The sequence below is a fragment of the Macrobrachium rosenbergii genome, chromosome 21 (genome assembly GCF_040412425.1).
Source record: "Macrobrachium rosenbergii isolate ZJJX-2024 chromosome 21, ASM4041242v1, whole genome shotgun sequence".
NCBI classification, from domain to species: Eukaryota; Metazoa; Arthropoda; class Malacostraca; order Decapoda; family Palaemonidae; genus Macrobrachium; species Macrobrachium rosenbergii.
The window spans coordinates 393,133-405,955 of NC_089761.1; the positions used below are offsets into that span (position 1 = coordinate 393,133).

At 43.3% G+C, this 12,823-nt stretch overlaps 1 protein-coding gene across 2 annotated transcripts in view; it reads right to left on the reverse strand.

Moving 5' to 3' along the window:
• Positions 1-12,127, reverse strand: part of LOC136849655 (uncharacterized) — a 264,774-nt gene extending 252,647 nt beyond the window's left edge. The window contains exon 1 of one of the 2 annotated variants that reach the window (XR_010856347.1): positions 11,773-11,990. The gene's annotated coding sequence lies outside the window, so the exon portion shown is untranslated. Of the gene's footprint in view, positions 1-11,772 lie in introns of both variants that reach the window. The other variant, XM_067122955.1, reaches the window with a different exon arrangement.
• Positions 12,128-12,823: the final 696 nt, after the last annotated feature.

The window sequence follows — 12,823 nt, forward strand, 5'->3', positions numbered from 1 at the left end:
TTGCAGAGTACCCCTTCCGATCGTCTCATGAGGCCTGAGGAAAGGTGTGTGAATGGGGATCATGAAGAATTCGAACGTGGCAACAGGTGCCGATAGGTTCAGAGTTCTGTCGACATCTGAGACGGAGTTGACCTACTGATCCCCATCCCTTGAATACTCACAGCAAAGAAGGTCCACAAAGATCATCTATCCTCTTCTCCAATGCTGGAGCAAGATGAGAGATGGTCTTGAGAGTTTTTTACTGACTGACAACTCTTGCAAGGGTGTCTGTGGAGTAACGAGGCAGGAACCCTAAATGAAGTCACATGGCACCCAGGGGCCTGAGGTCCCTGGGAGAGCAAGACCAGTTGAAGCTTCTCATCAGTAGCTAAATCTCGACTGAGGAGAAAAGGGCTACTTTTAGGTGGAAGACTAGGCTGAATGTGGACCTAAGTCTTACAACTGAACCAGAGAGAAGCAAATCTTGGCAATATCATTCCAAGAAGAAAGGAAGTCCGTGACCTCCTGAAGAGCGGATCTGACCAGAAAAAAGTCCTGTCAACGACACCAACCAGCTGAGAAGATCCAATCCCTGATATGTACTGCTGCAGAGGATTGAGAGCGCGAGGTCCAGTTACCTCCGTTTTCGCTACTCCTTAAGTGAGATGCCTGTGCTTGCAAGGGAAGCCGGATAGTCTATAAACTGATCCCTAAGAAGGCACAGGGATTGTACTGCCTGAGGAACTGGTGAAAAACGATTAAATAGGGAAGCATAAGAATAGAATCTTAAAAAGAGAAAAGTAGAAAAAGATAAATTATACAGTGATCAATCAAGTAAGAATAGAGAAAGAGAGAGAGAGAGAGAGAGAGAGAGAGAGAGAGAAAAAGAATAAAAGAGAGGAGAGAAAGAGAGAGAGAGAGAGAGAAAAGCAATTAAGCCTTGGTTGTTATGCATTACCGAGGCTAGACATATCAAGCAAGCTAAGGCTTTACATGAACCCAAAACAGTTAGCAAGTATATCATGCCCAAGGCCATAAAACTGATCATAAAATCTTGAACCTGTGCCCTCGTGACTGACTGAGCTGATCGAGCATAACCTATGACCTCGAAGAGAGTCAAGTTCCAGCCATATCTATAATCCTGCCTTCAATAGGAGGTGTTTACATGAACTTCCATGAAAAGGGGCTGGACAAAGAAAGTAGTTCACCATTTCTCCAGTTTGACATTCTAGGGAGGAGCCATTAAACTACTCCTACATAGGCAATTTCAATCAAATCTTCTAAGGAGAGATTTTGACAACACCCACAACTGTCCTTCCCAATAAAGCTGTTCGAGGGGAGGCCCAACAGATAATATCTTCCAATGAAGTAACTTCAAGGGAGAGAGATGGAACCTGATAGCAAAGTGAAGCAGGGGTTCCAGGGAAGAACGGCTAGAGAAAAGAGGATTGAGTCGCTAGTCATCAATCGAGAAGACACTACTTTTCCCCAGCAGAGTGGTCCCAACCAGACTTTGACCGCGAAGGCTACTTAACCAGATAGAAACTGAACTTCGACTAGCAAGAGTGGTTTTCAGAGAGAAAGACTAACCCCGTAATTGTACTTGTGGATGTAATTAACTTTCATCATTAAAGTGCGCTTGAGCACCATTTCAGCCTCCGTTATCAGGCCTTTCTGAGAGATGTAATTATATTTAATATAAATCCCTTCTAACTAATAGATTCTGCACTACTGACTTTGAGAAGAGACGCTGTGGATGAACACAGAGGTCCAGACTTAGAAGAGATGATGCAGGTAAGAAGGAACAATAATAAGTCACACGGGTTAAGAAGGGAAACTTGTGCACAACAAAAAATAGTGGCAGCTTTAGAAAACAATAAAGAAGTGGTTGAATTAGGCAGCAATTGCCCAACCTCAAATAAGTCAACAAAAGACAAAGTCTGCACACCTGGGCTACTCCTCCTGGTCGAAAAGCCTGACTGTCCAACTAAGGATGCCTCTGACATATTGATCAGTGTAGGAACTGCAAGATCAAAAGTCAGATACTGGACCTTTCTTCACAAGTGAGACAATGTAACTCATACGAAATAGGCTGGAAGAATCTTAGAGTCGGAAGCAGCAAGGAAAACCAGAGATGGGGTTTCACTCATTGCCAGTCTCTCCTTTTCCCCCTGCTAGAGACTCGGAGTGGAATTGCTTCTATGATTCTAGAAGAAAAACAGAATGGGTGCTTGATGTGTAGTCTTACTGCATCAACGCCAGATCCAGCAAGTATTGGTTCAAGTCCTATTCTCATCCCGAAGGAGGAGAAGTAGGAGGATGGGGAAGGAGGAGGAAGAGAGGCAAGTGACTCACAGTCCTTCTCACTTCCAGAACCAACACAGGCGAGATGCTACTAGTCCTCTTGATGGACCCAGGTAAGAAAACACAACTTGTTGAGCAGCCACCACAGGGCCAAGGAAAAAAAGGTTCAGGGGCCTGTGGACAGACCACAGGAAAACAAGAGTGAGGTCTATGAGACAAATCTTGCTTCCAGACCGACAGAAACTTCCGAATGGGAGGGATGCAACAAGCCACTGACTAATGAGCTCTAGGGTGGAAATTACAAATCGTCACCAGCTTCATGAAAAACCTTTGATCGCTTCACCAGAAGCCAGGAGAATGATGTGTCCTTAGACACTTCTTTCCTTGGGAGAGATAGTACTAGTCAAAAAGTTGACAACATCCAGTTTAGGAATGTCAAGCCTTTTAAAGAATGAAAGTACTACAGCTCCCTAATAGGACAAAGTAATGACTGATCTGGATCATCGATACAAAGTTCAAGGAGGAGGGGAACAAGAAGGACTCAAACCCAACAATGGATTCGAGTCCACTTACAACATCCAAGAAGGAGTCGAGGTATTGATCCCTTCACCTGTTCTTCCAGCTTCTACAACAAGGCTGAAGCAAGATGAGAGATGGTCCTAAGAGGGCACATCTCTATCTGATGACTCTTAAAAGGGTGCGTGCACAGCATGTGACAGGAACCCTAAACATAGCAGGCCCTGGGTCTGGTACAAAGACTGCAAGAAAAACTACCGACTTTGTGCAGGAGGCAACAGAAAGACGGTAGGGATCTTCGTGAGAGTGGAGAGCACGTTCTGTCCCGATCACTCAAACCCAGCCTGAGCTCGCCTGACCAATACACCTCCACCGACAGATGCATCTGGCTAATTGAGCTATTGAAGTGCGCTATAAAACTCGAGTACCTGCAAATGTCAACAGATGAAACAGGAGGGAAAAAACGATTCCCTCTTGTTACTGCCAACAAATGCCACTACTGTGGTTTTGTTGTTCAGGACGAAACCACTAAGCAGAACCGCAAAACTCATCCTGAATTCTCATTAGGCCAAAAGGCTGCCTTGAGTCTGTAAGAGCCCCGACGCTGTCTCTTCCAAACACGTGTGTGTTCGTGTGTTCAATTTTTCCAATCGTCATCATCGAGTCGACAGGACAAAACAGGAGCGTCTCGTTGTTTCCAGCCGTTCCTGAGTTCTCAGTTGAAGTCCGACCCTTTGAGATGACCCAAAGACCACCGAGCCCTGGATGCCTCCTCCAGGAAACCTGAAGGGCAGCACCGGCCAGCAGGAGCTCGAGGGAGGATCGGCGGAGCGGGTTGAAGGGTGATGTCGGATGATCCCGGTGGCCTGCTCGAAATGCTGAAGGATGAAACGGAAGGCTGATCCTTGATAGCCAGCTCGAGAGGGGTGGCAGGCTGAAGGATGACGTGGCTGGTCAAAACCACTGGTCAGCTCGTCCAGAATTCTTGAAGTCCAAAACGCTGCCTTTTGTCGGATGGGAAGATCTTACAAGTCAAGGATGTTGATGAGAAGGTAAGTCTTTCAGGTGTGCGCCTATTCCTCGATCAGTGAATCCGAAGTAGAAACAAGATGTGAGGGGAATATGCAAGCATATTCAAAGGTTTCTTCAATCAAGCATTAGCCTAACTTTTTCCTCATATTTTGAAGAGGAAAGAAGGATGGAGGAATGGAAGCAGATCTCCATTCTCCATCATGGAGAAGCTTCTGCAAGATGACAGGATACCAAGACAATTAGCTTTAGCCAGGATGGCATTTCCCGAATCGGGAGCACGAGAGAGGTGGTGGTATGGAAGATTGACAAAAAGAATTGCAGAGACCCAAGGGAAATAGATATCTCTTGAAGGGATCCATTCCTAGGTCTTGGCAATGTCGCTGCCAACTCCAGAAACTCGATAGGTATCATTTCATCCAGGTATCTGCAGTAGGAGAACTTCTTCCTGGTTGATACTTCTTTCTCTCTTCCCTTCTGCCCTCTTCCCGTATGGAAAAAAGGGTGGAAGGAGACACAGTTATGCACACTTTCCCAGAAGAGAAGAAGAGGGCTATGTGTTCCACAATCTTCTTCCAAGCCTGGGACTTCTTAGGAGTTGAGGGGGCTGGCTTGAACTCAAGGTCGAGCAGAGATGACTGAGACCCAAAGGTCTTGGCCATTGTCCAAAGAACAAGGCAGTGCCCTGGTACAAACCTTGATTACCGTGGTATCTGGCAAATCTTTGAAAGAGAAAGGCAGAACCAAGTAAAGGTTCGTTCCTAAGGGTCGAGCCAACTTGGGACTTACAAAACCTGAGATCCGAATTAGGAAAAAGTCCTTCTTCTTAGCACCAGAATTGCCAGCAGATTGCCATCTGGTATAGGAAGACCCACCCTGGACAAGGACCAGTCTCCAGAAGGCAGTTTGCTTTCCAGGAATGAACTCCATGTCCAAGGAGAGACAGCCTAAAAGTGAAGGATCGTGTTTCAATCAGGAGACTGCCTGTAGAAAACCAGCAGGTTCCTCAAGAACTGCAACCTCTCGTTGAAGAGAATATTCATTGGGGAGAAGCAGAGAGAGACCTGTCCGGATGAGGCAGAGTCAGAACAATCTGCAGTCGGCAAGACCCTCCGAGGCAAGAAGAATTTGTACTCTGTTGAGGCATGGAGAAGAGCTTGCTGTCTCGACCTGAATGAACTCCTTGTCTGAAGAAAAGTATTCATCTGGTCAAGAACACTCACAAACAAAGACCACCTCAGCTACCTGGTTGTAAACTCTCGCAATTGGGGACCGTACCCAAAGCAGTGATGAAGATTATTCACTGGGGAGCTGTGGTCCTGTCCCAGAGATCCTCACGCTGTCCATCTCGCAAAGTTCTCCAAAAAACGAGGTCAAAGAGCAACAGGTGAGGAGAAAGGCCCTCGCTGCACCTGTCCTGCCAGTGAAACTCCTGACCAGCTTGGAGGGACCTTGACAGATCCCAATCAAACCCTCTTTGGCTACCTGGAAGTACTATGAGACAATCGAAGACCAACATCCAAAGCATGCCAGGCAAGAAACTCCTAAGACAAATTCTTGAAACCTCTCTGTCGGTCTCGCGCCTGCCCGAACAACCGAGAGGAAAAGACGATCCAGACTGGGTGGTATGTGGTGGACTGGGAGGCAGGCGGGGCAAGCCGAGCCGAACCAGTCTTGCAAACACGACCAAGGGCTGGGCGGGGCAGGCAAGCTGAGCCAAGCCTAGCCGATCGCGCAAACACAATCAGAATTGGATAGGGCAGCACTCATCTGCTGTGAACTAGCAATAGTGTCCCGAACTCTAGACTCCTTCGAGGCTGAGGCCCCTCGAGAAGAAGGTTCAAAGGGAATTCTGTGTCTGCTATCAAGACAACCCTAAGATTCAAGACACAAGGATGAAACCCGGCCAAGCAACTGGTGCCCTGGTGGCCAGTAACAAGACATCTGGCATCACAGCACCCAGACATCTGGGTCTTCATAGCATCCAGACACCTGGGTGTCCAAGACACCCAAACACCTGGATGTCTCGGCACTTTTTCTCGTCCTGTGCCTCTCGTCAGGAAAGTGCTCATGATTCATAGAATTCAGGCAAACAGAGACTCCCAAAATTCAGGAGCAGCTGCTTTTGGTTTCCTAAGAAATTGAAAAGAGCCAGGCACAGAACCAGTCTTAGACGAAACTTCTAGGACTGGCAACGAGGCAGGGCCCTTAAAGTCAAGAGGCCACGCTCAGAGGAAACACCCCTGTTTCTTCAGGAGAATGCGAATCAGTTCAAGATCCAAGGGCAGGAAGAGCCGACAAGAAAAATTGTCTCCCAGAAGAGTCAGTCCCTTAGAAGTCCTGGCAGGAGGAGCTGAAAGGGAATCTCTTCCCTGTTTCTTCTGGTGTTTGAACCAAAACTGGATCAAGACATCAGGATGGGACCCCACCACCAGCACTGGTAAGAACTCGGGAGCACTTGGAGTGCTGGCAGGAAGAGCCGAGGCACCTGGGTACCTCGGCCCTTTCTCTAGAGGAGCTCTAAACTGGCCGGGAGAGTACTCTCAGACCAGATCGAGGATACTCAATATTCCACGGCTCCCGAAACACAAAACCAAGGGGCATGAGAATCAGTTTCCTAACCTGAAGGTCAGAAAGAGCCAACAGAGACCCACTGCCTCCTCAGAAGGAGGCAGTCCCTTGACATCCAAGAGCACCAAGGGAAAGAAACAGCCTTCCTCCCCTTCGGCCGACAGAGGTCTGTCCAGTTCCTGGGACCCCTCAAACCTTGGGAGAGGAAGGAAGAGGCAGCAAAAGACAAAATCGAAGATGAGCTGAAGAAGAAGACAGCTACCTCCACAGGGTGACTTCCTTCACCTTCACTCCAACATCTTCTACAAGATGATGGACACAAAATACCGTAACCTCCAGGGCAGCAAGGCAGGAACACAACAGAAACGGCCCAAGACACCACCAACAGAAGCAGCAGGCACGAATCAGGACAGCCGATGCAGGCGCTGTGGAACCATTTCGGAAGGCAGGAAATACAGCAGTGGCCAGGAACGTCACTTCCACAGAAAGTCACCAGCAGCGACAGGAATGATCAGGACAGCTGTGGCAGGAGACCAGGAAGAACTGCCCTTTTTCAAGAGTTTAACGCTAGGCAGCTTCGAACACAAAGTAATTCCCAGGACATTACACACGCCAGCAGAAGCGGTGCAGGCACGATCAGGATGGCCAATGATGAGGAGCTATGGAAGAGGTTAGGTGTTTACATATAAGCTACAGCAACAGTCAGGAACGATTAGGTGCATTTGGCAGCGACCTGAACCAGTCGCTGCTGGAGGACTTTGAAGAGTGCGTAGAGACTGTCAAGTACACAGAATACCATCATACAGACAAATCAGCAACAAACATTATTTGAGACTTGCAGATAAGTACTTCATTGCCAAAAACATTAGTTCCAGCAAATGCTGTTTACAGCGATTGATTATGTTAGCAGGGCAAAGATGATAGTGGATGCAATCCCAACGTTAACTATGCCATTCCTGAAAAGGTGGTGGCGAATCCAAATTAAACGTTTTATTAAGAACTTGGTAAAGGTGAGTTAATCATCGATTGCAAATTTCCTGTAGTGAAATATGGTAAACTTGAATCATCTTAATAACAAAACAAAAAAAACTAATCATGAAAGCTGTAAGTTGAAGGCTAAACTGCCCTAAATCAGCAATAATACTTCACCGAATCCAGTTAGGTAACTGGCGAATAATGAAAAAGCTGCTGCAGGAACTCAATATTTACCTGACGCATGGTAGAAACAGAATAAGAGAGATAAGTGAAGAACCCAGGTATGCCCATTAGTGAAGGGACTAGGCACCAACACAAAACAATTGAACTACCACAACGAATTTTGAATTTAAAAACTGCCCAGAAACTACTGTATAGCTATGTAGTTTGTAGTTAACTTGGTAAGTTACAATATAAAGATAAATTTACATATGATGTGTCAAAGAATTCTAGTATTTAGAAAGAACTTATTCTTCAAATCCCTTCTTCTAAGTCAAAACATCCAGAACAACACTTTCTCAATTAACTAAAGTAATTTCTTCAATTAGTCCAACCTGAAGTAATGAGAAAATGAAGAGTAAACCTATGAATCTTTTGAAGAATAGTCACTTTTAGACTCGTTAACAGAATAAAGTGAAAGCTTTAGTGATTTGGAAAAGCATGACATCACCCTGAAACTAGCTTTTTTTGCAATGCTATCACAAATCATGGGTTTGTATTAGCTTAACATCAAACACATGCACTGAGTTGTCTGAGTGGATAATATGATGAAATCTCTGTGATGACAGCAGGGAAGATCTCCTGTAAGAAACAAAGGAGAGACTGACTTGTGCCTGTCTTCTAGTTCCTTTATAACAGTATTTCAGAAACATGATCTGTTGTGAGCATGTTTTGTGGATTATCACAAAAACTTATTTTCTGAGAACCAGAGTAAAAGATGAGAACATCAGGCCATTTCAAATTTTTTCTAATACCAGAGGTAAAAGCCTGATTTCAAAAGTTGCATGCACTTTTAAACCTTTTGTAATATTACCCTCCTTCAGTTTTTGCATATTACTTTGTTTACATGTCATCTTGATCATCTTAATGAAAAACAGTCACCTATTGAATCGCCTTCTATGATCACTTGCAGGTGGGGTAGGTTGATCAGGTGATCATCTTACCCCAATATTAATGCATCATTCTCAAAACTTTTCAGACATGAATTATGTATAATAAATGCAATATATGAGGATTATAAGATATTAAACTATATATTCATTTTAAACTTAAATTAGGCCCACTATTATAGTATGGATCAATCACCTCAGCAGACCATGGGGAGCTAGTTAACCTGGTATATGTGGTCAGTGCAACTGGGAATGTCATACCTCCTATGTTTATCTTTCCACGTGTGCATGTCCGAGATCACATGCTGAACATGGCACCACATGGCTCTGTAGCAGCTGCAAATAAATCTGGTTGGATAACAGAACAGATCTTCCCAAAGTTTCTGTTGCATCTTGTGAAAAACACACGCTGCACAAAAGAAAAACCAGTTCTCCTACTTATGGATAACCATGAAACTCACATCAGTCTTGAAGCTATTGATTTTGCTAACCATCCCACCTCATACATCCCACAAATTACAGCCGTTAGACAAGACAATCTATGGGCCCTTCAAGAAAGCATATTCTCTATCTATGGACACATGGATGCGCTCACATGCAGGGAGAACAGTCTCCATTAATGAAATACCTCACTTTGTGAAAGAAGCTCAATCCATTGCACTGACAATTCCTAATATCACATCAGGTTTCGAAAAGACTGGCATTTTTCCATTCAATCATAACTTGTTCACAGACCTTTACCATCTATTGTCAGGATAGACCAGATCCTTCTAGCATCTCACCAGATGTTCCGGTCCAGTCACATGACAAAACTGTAGTGAAATCATTTTACAAGAAATGCCCAACCATATTTCTTCTGGGGATAATCCACAGGCAAATGTGAAGGTTGATATCATAAACCAGAATATCACTTCCTCTTCCCTAATACATCAACTTGTAAGAATACTAGCTTTGTCTCTCCTAGTCATGATATACTCTTCATTTCCAAAAGCAGCTGCATGACAAACTCCCAAGCATTTGGGTAGAAAAGAAAGGTTCCTGCCCACTGGGTCTTGACACTTGTTCGGGGAATGATATAGCAGCTGTCAAAGCAATGAAGGGTGCCAGCAGAAAATAATGTTTCAAAATGTCGAAAGAGACTTTTTCAGGAAACTCTGCCATCTTCCCAATGATGAAGATGGTGTTGACATCCTGTTAATACTGGAGGATAGCTCTGATAGAGAACAGAATGATGATGATATTGTTGAAGGTGACTTTGTCATCACTAAAGTAGATGGAAAGTTTTCTTTACTCTATATTTCCCTGTGTTTATGTCATTGATAATGATGGCTATGAGGGTTGTTTCCTTAGCAAGGTTTCAAGCACAAGTTGGTTTTGGTGTTGGGAGACCATCATTTGCAGTTGATGCTGAGGACTGTCACTCTTTCTCAAAAGAAGATGTGATAAAATAATTACCCACTCCTCAGTATCTCAAAGGCACCCGTCAAAAGTTAAACCAGCTTGTGTTCAGTATCAATCTGAGTAAATGGGATTTGAAATATTAAAACTACTTCTAAATAACCTAACCTAACTGTAAAGCCTTATTTTCTAAGAATTCATTATTTCCAAAATATTTGTATGATGCAAACAGTGCACAAAATATGAACTACCACCAAAAATTTGCATTTATTTTTATAGTCATTGTTTTTGAAAGATTTTTTTTTTAATATATTTTTTAAATCAGGAACATTTTGTTACTTTATATGATTTGCTGTGTTAAAATATATAACGTTTTGATGTTATTAGTATTATGAAAAGTTTTTCCCACTTGGATGATCATTTTACCCCCCCAAGGTGATCAACTTACCAAACTTATGAGGCAAGTTGATAATTTTGAAAAAAAATTTTGAAACAAACATTTCATTTACTTCCTTTTTACCTAACAATTTTGTATGTGGATGGAAGACAGGTACAGTATATGTATGAAGCATTATTATACAAATAAACAAAACATTTGCATTATTAGTCTTCCGTCCAGAAGTCAAAATGTGAAAATGTGATCATCTTGCCCCACTCATAACAAACTGCGCATAGAAAGATCCCACCGGGATAGTAAAGAGCTTAGCGACAGTCAGGCAAAGATCCAAAAACATGTCTGCAACGCACGACGGCTGAAAGCAAACTGGAATGTTTACATCTGGGCAGGTGGGTATTCCCACTTACCTGATGGCAATTACTGCCTAACCACCTCGTACAAAAGTTTAACGGCCATGTCCAGCTTCGCCGTAAGTAATTCCTAATGTAAAGGACCAATGGTTTGTATATTGTGTCGGAACAAACAGCTCAAAGGCAGTCAGGGCAGAGAATGAGAAAAAAACATGTCTGCAGCGCATGACGGCCAAAAGTAAACTGGAATGTTTACATCTGGGCAGGCTATACCCCCTGCCTCCCCAACGGTAATTAACTGCCTAACCGCCTTTTTCGAAAGCTCAACGGCCGTTTCCAGCTCCGCTGAAAGTAATTCCTAATGTAAAGGACCGACGGTTTATATATCATGTCAGAACAAATAGTGTGCAGCCTTTGAGTGCCACCCTCGCAGTCTCTAGCCTAGCTGCACTACAAGAGCTTTTACATAAACATTTAGTGGTGGCGTCTGTGCAGCTTTGTTTTGTTCTAACATGTGTCTGCTTCACAGCATTTGCTACGAAAATTTTTAAAAGATTTCTGGTATTCTTCAGCATCTGTGATCATTTATAACCCTAGACTGCAGTCAACACTGATGCTTTCCAAGTTTTTTATGGTAGGCTAACTGTTATATACTGTTGATGTGCATGAATGTTTTTTAACTTATCAGCCTAGCCCCTGTTGTGAAAGGCCTAGCCTTTCTGCCTGACAGATTACACATATTTTGGAATTTCCTCCAACCGAAAATCTGGATACCCTGGAGCCAATGGAGAATAAGGGTTCGGGGCTACTGTAGGCCTAGTTGGCATTCCTACAGTTTTCATTTGTGAGGGAATACGGCGTCAACTGAATCACCGTAACCTAAACCTACCCTACGTCGCCATGCTCTGACCTGTCAGGAGGCATTCAGCCCCTCTGGGTGGCCTCCAAGGAAGTCGATTCCTTCGGTTATACAGAATCACTTAATATTTTGGCTATTTGATTGGATAATTTGGTTCCAATGTTTCATATACGGTTCATCAGCATGGGCTATTTACCATGCCAAATACAATATCTTGTGTTTTTCCTTAATAACTTTAGTTCTACTGGTAAGTAAATAAACAATAAAGTTGATGAACTGGCATACCTAACATTGTAATTACGATTACTTGACTCTTCGGCTGGAGACACCAATTTAGTCTATTCTATTCTTTCGGACACTACCTTGTAATTCAACGTAAATAAACTTCTTCTTCTTCTTGCGATTGATGGCACAAACCAGGAAATGAGAAATCATCACTCCCAAACCGACCCTTCTCATGTTTCTTGACCCCTCGTATTTATTACTATCTTAATTCTTTTTATTTGAGATAAGACTGTTTATGGTCCTTTTACTCGATACAAATAAGTGCAAAAATTCTTAGTCAATTTAGAGCTTCCTAAACAAACTGTACCCCTTATATTTTTTTGTATCCATTGCCGTGATCACGAATCTTGTAACCAGCTCAATAGGGTTTTAATGTTCACCCTGATAAAGTCCTTTTAGGTAGAGTACTTCGTGGTGGTAGATTTCTGCCTTCTGATATTAACATTATGACTACGACCATCGACGGATGGTCTCTTGTTTGTCAATTTTTCGTAAGCTAGATCATACGAACATTATCTCATAACTATCGAAGCAGCACGTAAAGATGGAACACTAAAGAAAATACTGGAGAAGGATGAGTCAACCCAAATCGAGAGAGTGTCAGCAACCTGAGGACATTGCTCTGGGGAAGTTGATGATGAAGGAACTTGCTGCGAAATGTGTGACGCATGGTTTCATTATGAATGATCATCGAGTCAGATAAACACCCATACTTCGTAGTGACAACATATTGTACATCTGTAATAATTGCAAGAGGCCTGAACAGATAACACGCAAAAAACTCATTGAAGATGAACTTAAAGAAATAAAAGAAAACAGAGATATTAACAAAGTTGATTCAGGATTCGGCTCAATCAACATAGATGAAATCCAAAACAAAATTGACGATGTTTAAAGAAGTAAGACCATGACAAACATGGACAAAACTTATGCTGAATCACTACAGACAAAAAAAGTGCTTCTGATCAAATCTACAAACGAAGAGAGCACGGCAGCAAAAAAAGAGACAAATTATGAGTAAAATAACGGCGCCAGTTGAACAGGTTAAAAC